Raw genomic sequence first — 9581 nt, 5'->3', positions numbered from 1 at the left:
GTCAGTGTGGAAGGATGTAGGGTACTCTCTTTACTTCATCGTCTTTAGAATAGTGATGTGGTCTGTGACACCACAATCCAAGTTGGCCAGCCCAGAATAGTGGTACAGTCTAACTCCTCTCCTCTTATATTAGCTCTATCCAGTTGTGTCAATAACTGTAGGATGCAGAGAGGATATTTTCACTACGAGTCTAGCACTAGAAAGTTACTCCAACCAGTCTAGCCAATAGCCCTGTTTGGGAAGAATGGGAAATTAAAAATGGACAGAAGCTATCACTGAAGTGCAAAGGAGTAGCCCCAGTGCAGCTATAAATCCCTGCCTCTATTTACAGGACTCCTGTAGGAACATCATTGGGGAATGAAACACACTTATAGACATTTATGAGTTGCGAGTCATATCCTACCCAACAGAAACAAGAGAAATACATCATACAACATTATTTACAAATTTAGTACTCCTTAACTTGCTTCAACACGGCATCCCAAGACAAAAAAAAAAAAAAAAAAAAACTGACCAGTCAACTCCAGTCTAGTCCAGTGCCATCTACTGAGTATCTGTGTACCTGAAGAGATGGCCAGCCAGAGCTTTTCTTTGTAGCTGCCGCTCACGACGGGTTTTAAAATTAAAAACGTCTAGTGGGTGTGATGAAATACCAACAAAGTTAACTAAAGACTGTGATTCTGAGTTAAGTAACATGTTAAGCTATCTGTGTAACCAGTCGTTTATCAGTGGAATATTTCCTGAATGGTTTAAATATGCTGAAGCTAATCACAAATAACATACTGTAAAAGTCACAGTCCGAATTTCTAAAGGGTTCTGATATTGAGAAGGCTATCTACACTTACAGTGAAAATGTACTTAATTCATCAGAAAAAAATTGCAGGCAGCTGGTATATTTTGTGATCTGTCAAAAGTATTTGACTGTGTAAATCACAATATCATTTTAAGTAAATTAGAATATCACAGTGTAACAGGAAACGCTGCAAAATGGTTCAAATCTTATATCTATGGTAGGAAACAAGGGGTGTTATTAGGAAAGAGACATATATTAAGCTATCAGGCATCATTAGGAACTAATTACATGTGGGATCCCACAAGGTTCCATCTTAGGGCCCTTACTTTTTCCTGTGTATATCAACGACCTTTCATCAGTAACATTACCAGATGCGAAGTTCGTTTTGTTTGCCGATGATACAATAAATAGCAAATCAAGCGTAGTCTTAGAAAGATCAGCTAATAAAATATTTGTGGACATTAATCTCTGGTTCCTAGCCAATTCTTTGCCACTAAACTTTGAGAAAACACACAACAGGCAGTTCAGAACTTGTAAGGGGTGCCCCACAAGTATATGCCTAAGTTATGATGACAAGCAGATAGAAGAAGTGGACAGTGTTTAATTCTTGGGATTACAGCTTGATAATAAATTCAACTGGGAGGTGCACACCACAGAACTGCTGAAGTGTCTAAACAAATCTCTATTTGCAATGCGAATTGTGTCAGACGTAGAGGATATAAAAATGAAAAAGCTGGCATACTAGCTTACTTTCACTCCATAATGTCATATGGGAATATTTTTTGGGGTAATTCATGAAGCCAAACTAAAGTTTTCCAGGCACAAAAACGTGCAATAAGAGTTACGTGTGGTGTGAACTCAAAAACATCCTGCAGAGGCCTGTTAAGGAACTAGGGATACAAACTACTGCTTCCCAATATATTCATTCCTTAATAAAATTTGTCATTAAAAATATATCACTTCTTCAAACCAACAGCTCAGTTCATGGAATCAATACTAGAAATAAGAATAATCTTCACAAGGATTTAAAGTCACTTACTCTTGTACAAAAAGGTGTGCATTTTCAATAATTTGCCAGCAGCGATAAAAAGCTTAACAACCAATGAAATTCAGTTTAAGAGAAGCCTAATGGATTGATTAGTGGCCAACTCCTTCTACTCGATTGATGAAATTCTCAGTAGAAGCAACTAATTTTGTGTGTGTGTGTGTGTAAAGTACAATCTAGCTTCTCACTATTTCAGTGGAGTAATGCGTTCATTGTATATAAGTATTGTAGTAGTTCTGTTATATGTTTATTACCTTATAAATAAATAAAACATTTTTTTAAATTTTAAATTCAGTGAATTAATGCGATCTTAGTAAATGTGTGTTGTAAAATGATCCTTTCACATAGCGTTCATTAAAAAAAAAAAAGCCGATCATTCCACTTGGGACCTGTGAAAGGTACATTAGTCTATTTGCTTTTGTTGTAATATTTGCCATTTATTATTGTTTTTCTGACATGTTCATCCTGGAGGACCTCCTCACTATGGATCAATTGGAATGAAAGTAAATGTGATATAATCTAATACAATTAAGCCCTGGTTTCTAGTCGCTGACCGCTCTTGACCAATCTTGTCGTTGGCCATGGCACAATGCGAGACAAGCAGATGTGACTTGGACATACCCGTATAGTTCTCACTACAATTCCACCCCCGACGTAGACTCTCCAGTCTAAAAAATCGTCTTTGCTCAAGAAATGGGGATGTTTTGTCAATATACCTCGAATTTCTCGTGCGAAATGTAGATTCTGCCCTTTCGAAGACAGAAGAAATCGTACCATACACACGTATTCACATCGCTAAAGTATCGTTACTTGTTGTAAAAGTACTGTACAACTCTAAGACATTGGCCATATTTCCTCTAAATATTCTCTCATCGGGTAGAAAAATCTGTTCTTGTCAGCTTAATTTCTGCCACTTCCAGCATCATGGCAATAGAATATTAAACTCATATTTCGCTCATGATGGATTGCTAAGAGCATGCTGTACATCTGTCACACGTTGGCTCTTCACTTTCGAACTCTCTTAAAGTAATCATATGCCTCATCACCTATGAAGTCTCTTAAAGTAGCGGCACAGAGAAGCTCTAAATATCAGGTTTATACTACGTATCGCTTTAAAAATTCGGTAATATTGCTGATTTTATTATGATGGTGGTCTCTCCCTGCGTTGGTGGGAGATTTAAATTCCGTTAAAATATCTCGCCGCAACGAAAAAACGCCTGATTACAGGTCTAACTCGTGAATTGTATCTGCTGTACTCTTGCCATCGCTTCCACCCGCTCGGGGGCACGTCACTGATATCAAATTGAACCACTAATTAATTAAATTCATCATGAGAATCCCCTTGCACGGCTAGTAATTTTTTTCCTGCAGTCGGATTACACTCGCCAGGTAACAGTTACAGACGCTTCCGTGACGTCTCTGGAGGCTAGGCTAGGTAGTCACTTTCGTGGTACAAAAGTGGGTGGTAACTGGCATCAAATAGCTTATGATATCCAAAGCTGATAGCATTCTGTTCCTCAGCTGCCTTGTCACGCTGGTAGAAGTAAGTAACTTAGAATTCTGGTATACTGCTCCCGAACTAATCCTACTGAGACCTGTTAGCCTATGGGGGCAGTCGGATGTTTCACTTCGTTTCCCACCCACGTGTTACCTCCGCCCCCACACGTGCTTCTGCCACCGGGTTGCATGTGAAGAGCTGCCAACGCCGCCATCAGGTCGCAAACTTCCAGCTGCGCATCTGGGCTGTACCGCTCCAGTGCGACAATTCATCACTCGCCGTTCTATCCTTCTCAGAACTGAGCGCTGAAATGTCTCTGGGGTAAATACCAGAATGTTTAATAGTCCGCTTCCCCTCATCTCTCCTGCAAACCGATACATTCTGAGATGTATTTCCGAAATATTCTTAAAAGGCTGACCAGTGAAAAATTGCAAAATACGTGTCTGCAGACCTAGGTTTCCCTCACAATATAGTTGTGTAGAAGCATTCCTATTGGCTCCCACCAAATTATTGGGTGGTTGCTTCAAGAACTCAAACCTGGAAGGAGTGTGATGTTGTTGTTGAGGAATACTATTGAGAATCGACAGTTGAAAGGGATTGCAGAAGGATTCCATTGCTGCCAACATACATTTCACATACGGACCACAAAAATAAGAAACCAGAAATTAGCGCTCATATGGAGGCATATAGACAGTCTCTTTCTCTCTCACTCTATTTGCGAATCAAATAGGAAAGGAAATGACTTGTAGTGGTACTGGGTACACTCTGCAACAGTGCTTGTGAGGTATGCACACAGATGCAGATGTAAATTTACTCTACCTATTGAGATGTCACTCCATCCATTTATAGGCATACAAAACTCATGGAAGCGTGTCACCTCTTATTTAAAAAAAATAAAAAAAGTGGTACTTGTGCTGCTGATTATCTCTCTGTAGAAACCTTCGTATTACCCCTTCTTATTGCAGTCACTTTGTGAGACGTATGTGAGAGGCTGTAATATGTTTGCCCACAATATTTAGAAGAAATGGTACAGAACTCACCACTACCGAGCGGTTCTAGGTGTTACAGTCTGGAACCGCGCGACCGCTACGGTCGCAGGTTCGAATCCTGCCTCGGGCATGGATGTGTGTGATGTCCTTAGGTTAGTTAGGTTTAAGTAGTTCTAAGTTCTAGGGGACTGATGACCTCAGAAGTTAAGTCCCATAGTGCTCAGAGCCATTTGAACCATTTTGTCAGAGCATCGCTAGCCCGCTATATTCTCACAAATGCTCCAGTCTTCGATATGTAGCATTTGAATCCACCTGATTTCGATGCGTAAAAAGAGGTTCCACACCAACTCACAAACTGCTGCTAATTACGAGTATCTCGAAATCTCACAACGAAATATATGACAGTAACACTAAATAAAATAGATAAACTAAGCAAACTTAGTAAGAACATACTGTTTCTCTACTGCGGTTTGGGATTTTATATATATTTATAACTGACCCAAGGAGCAGAAGGTGGAAAGAGCTATAATGCATCATCTAATACACCTGCTCATTGCCACTGTCTCAGCTTTTTCATTTAGTGCGTTCTGTCCATGTTTTTATGTTGTGAATGAAAATTCGCAGCTCTTCATAAAGGTCGAGTTTGTGGCCTTTGCTCATTTTGTGAAGTATTATTAGATTATGCTCTGTGTTATCAAAGGAATGTCCTGTGTCCTGAATGTCTATACCTATTGGATGCGTTGTCTCTAAATGCACTGATGTGTTCTCTGGATCTAGTTCGAAATCGTTGTCTGGTCTAACCTATATATTACATACAGAGCATCGATTGCATTTTATCTTGTATATAGCTGAGTTGGAGACTGTACCTTTATCGGTTTTTCTGTTGAGTGGCAGTCTATTACCTAATTTATTGTTTGTGGAGAAAGCAACCCTTACATTGTATGGTCTCAATACATTAGGAATTCTTTTTTAATGGTACCAAAGTATGGAAGACATACTGTCCTGGTGTCTGTTTGTTATTCCTATTTACGTTTCTGTCTAGTCCTTTCTTAACTTTCTTAGTGATTTTGTCTATGAGCATAAGCTGAAAACCATTTGCGACTACTATCTGTTTGATTATATCAATTTCAGTTTGGAGCACATCCGTACTTAATGGTAGTTGGTGTGCTCTGTGCAACATGGATCAGCATGATGCCTGGTGCGAAACTTTTCCGTCTATAATGTACTATATCTCTCCAGGCTCTAAATCCTGCTATATTAATTATGTAATATAAAGGGGCCAGTTTATTTAATATTATTCTGCAATGTCACAAACGAAGGGGAGTTTCTTGGTCAAAAGTACATTCGGAAAAGACCATGCTTCTAAGGCCTTCATTTTCGTGAAAAGTTTAGAAGGTGTTGCAGTTTGTGAAAAACATAAAACTTCGATTAAATAAAAACAAAAAGAGTTGTGCAAACGATACAGTCAATGCGAGCAAAGCAGAGGGCACTAAACTAGTTGTTAATAATTAGATACCAAGTTCTTGAGTATTCACACTTTCTGTCTGCAAAAATGGACATTTTCTTTTAGAGTCGGATATATGATCTGAGAGAGAGAGAGAGAGAGAGAGAGAGAGAGAGAGAGAGAGAGAGAGAGAAAGAGAGACGAATGGTAATGTTCCTGTAATTTGAGAAAAAACAATAAAGATTTGCTGCTAATCATAATTGGTGTGTGACTGGAAGGTAGAAAATTTAATAATGCTATTCATGTTCAAGTAGCACACATGACATAGTTGTCACGAAACCCTCGGACAAATTTGGAGAAGATGTATTCAAAGAAGACTGTCAAACCATTATGCTGCCACTGTCGCGTATCTCCCATAGGAACCTTGAAAATGAGAGAAGACTGATCAGGGCAGATACCGAGGCACATAGAAAAGTTATTTATTCCTAGTTCAATACGCTAATGGAATAGGGAAGAAAACGATAATCTTCTTCTACATGGCCTTATTCCATGTCACCACGAGGACGGCATGTTATTTTGGTTTCGGCATCGTTAGTAGCTGTGGGTGTTCAAATGTTCTTCCTGATGCCATCACTTACTCGTGGGACGTAATTTGTGTATCCCATCTATCTCCACTGGTGTTTTCATATGTAAGTGTGCTAAGGTTTTCTAATTTTTTTTGTAAATTTTGTAACTAAGGTGCGATTTGCGTACTAGCTCGGTATTCACCTAGTCAGATGTGGGAAACCACCTAAATGACTGGATCCAGGCTGGCCGCCACAGCACACAGATTCGATCCGAGGTCGGCACGCCTGCCCGTGTCCCAGAACCGAGCGCTTCAATTCGCTCATATATCCAAGCGGAACAGGAAATAAAACAATAATATTGGTACAATTTACTGACGGCCGTGCACTCTGCAATGGCTTGCGATATACATACACTCCAAGACAAAAAACCAATGCACCACGAAGGAATTAACCGACTGGGACGGAAATCGGTTTGGGGTGCCTACGTCATCCGCAGCACCCTTACAGCACCGTAGCACATCGGCGACATTCTACGCCCCATTCTGTTATCCTTCATTGCAAGCCATCCTGAGCCTATATTAGCCACCTGCACACGACGAGAGTTTCTGCTGGTTTTCTTCATGCTTGCCGATTCCTACCTTGGCCAGCGAGATTGCTGGATCTCTCCCCAACTGAGGCCGTTTGGAGGATTATGGGCAGGGCCCTCCAACTAGATCGGGATTCTACATCTACATCTACATCTATACACCGCGAGCCACCTTACGGTGTGTGGCGGAGGGTACTTATTGTACCACTATCTGATCCCCCCTTCCCTGTTCCATTCACGAATTGTGCGTGGGAAGAACGACTGCTTGTAAGTCTCCGTATTTGCTCTAATTTCTCGGATCTTTTCGTTGTGATCATTACGCGAGATATATGTGGGCGGTAGTAATATGTTGCCCATCTCTTCCCGGAATGTGCTCTCTCGTAATTTCGATAATAAACCTCTCCGTATTGCGTAACGCCTTTCTTGAAGTGTCCGCCACTGGAGCTTGTTCAGCATCTCCGTAACGCTCTCGCGCTGACTAAATGTCCCCATGACGAATCGCGCTGCTTTTCGCTGGATCATGTCTATCTCTTCTATTAATCCAACCTGGTAAGGGTCCCATACTGATGAGCAATACTCAAGAATCGGACGAACAAGCGTTTTGTAAGCTACTTCTTTCGTCGATGAGTCACATTTTCTTAGAATTCTTCCTATGAATCTCAACCTGGCGCCTGCTTTTCCCACTATTTGTTTTATGTGATCATTCCACTTCAGATCGCTCCGGATAGTAACTCCTAAGTATTTTACGGTCGTTACCGCTTCCAATGAGTTACCACCTATGGCATAATCGTACTGGAATGGATTTCTGCCCCTATGTATGCGCATTATATTACATTTATCTACGTTTAGGGGAAAGCTGCCAGCTGTCGCACCATGCATTAATCCTCTGCAGGTCCTCCTGGAGTACGTACGAGTCTTCTGATGTTGCTACTTTCTTGTAGACAACCGTGTCATCTGCAAATAGCCTCACGGAGCTACTGATGTTGTCAACTAAGTCATTTATGTATATTGTAAACAATAAAGGTCCTATCACGCTTCCCTGCGGTACTCCCGAAATTACCTCTACATCTGCAGATTTTGAACCGTTAAGAATGACATGTTGTGTTCTTTCTTCTAGGAAATCCTGAATCTAATCACAAACCTGGTCCGATATTCCGTAAGCTCGTATTTTTTTCACTAAACGTAAGTGCGGAACCGTATCAAATGCCTTCTTGAAGTCCAGGAATACGGCATCAATCTGCTCGCCAGTGTCTACGGCACTGTGAATTTCTTGGGCAAATAGGGCGAGCTGAGTTTCACATGATCTCTGCTTGCGGAATCCATGTTGGTTATGATGAAGGAGATTTGTATTATCTAAGAACGTCATAATACGAGAACACAAAACATGTTCCATTATTCTACAACAGATTGACGTAAGCGAAATAGGCCTATAATTATTCGCATCTGATTTATGACCCTTCTTGAAAATGGGAACGACCTGCGCTTTCTTCCAGTCGCTAGGTACTTTACGTTCTTCCAGCGATCTACGATAAATTGCTGATAGAAAGGGGGCAAGCTCTTTAGCATAATCACTGTAGAATCTTAAGGGTATCTCGTCTGGTCCGGATGCTTTTCCGCTACTAAGTGATAGCAGTTGTTTTTCAATTCCGATATCGTTTATTTCAATATTTTCCATTTTGGCGTCCGTGCGACGGCTGAAGTCAGGGACCGTGTTACGATTTTCCGCAGTGAAACAGTTTCGGAACACTGAATTCAGTATTTCTGCCTTTCTTCGGTCGTCCTCTGTTTCGGTGCCATCGTGGTCAACGAGTGACTGAATAGGGGATTTAGATCCGCTTACCGATTTTACATATGACCAAAACTTTTTGGGGTTCTTGTTTAGATTGTTTGCCAATGTTTTATGTTCGAATTCGTTGAATGCTTCTCTCATTGCTCTCTTAACGCTCTTTTTCGCTTCGTTCAGCTTTTCCTTATCAGCTATGATTCGACTACTCTTAAACCTATGATGAAGCTTTCTCTGTTTCCGTAGTACCTTTCGTACATGATTGTTATACCACGGTGGATCTTTCCCCTCGCTTTGGACCTTAGTCGGTACGAACTTATCTAAGGCGTACTGGACGATGTTTCTGAATTTTTTCCATTTTTGTTCCACATCCTCTTCCTCAGAAATGAACGTTTGATGGTGGTCACTCAGATATTCTGCGATTTGTGCCCTATCACTCTTGTTAAGCAAATATATTTTCCTTCCTTTCTTGGCATTTCTTATTACACTTGTAGTCATTGATGCAACCACTGACTTATGATCACTGATACCCTCTTCTACATTCACGGAGTCGAAAAGTTCCGGTCTATTTGTTGCTATGAGGTCTAAAACGTTAGCTTCACGAGTTGGTTCTCTAACTATCTGCTCGAAGTAATTCTCGGACAAGGCAGTCAGGATAATGTCACAAGAGTCTCTGTCCCTGGCTCCAGTTCTGATTGTGTGACTATCCCATTCTATACCTGGTAGATTGAAGTCTCCCCCTATTACAATAGTATGATCACGAAACTTCTTCACGACGTTCTGCAGGTTCTCTCTGAGGCGCTCAACTACTACGGTTGCTGATGCAGGTGGTCTATAGAAGCATCCGACTATCATATCTGACCCACCTTTGATACTT

The 9581-nt window shown here is 40.8% G+C and overlaps 1 pseudogene; it reads left to right on the top strand.

Moving 5' to 3' along the window:
• Positions 1-2699: 2699 nt before the first annotated feature.
• Positions 2700-2873, top strand: LOC124554710 (annotated as a pseudogene).
• The last annotated feature ends 6708 nt before the right edge of the window (positions 2874-9581 follow it).

The sequence above is a fragment of the Schistocerca americana genome, chromosome 1 (genome assembly GCF_021461395.2).
Source record: "Schistocerca americana isolate TAMUIC-IGC-003095 chromosome 1, iqSchAmer2.1, whole genome shotgun sequence".
Lineage (NCBI taxonomy): Eukaryota > Metazoa > Arthropoda > Insecta > Orthoptera > Acrididae > Schistocerca > Schistocerca americana.
This window is presented reverse-complemented; position numbering and strand designations above follow the sequence as displayed.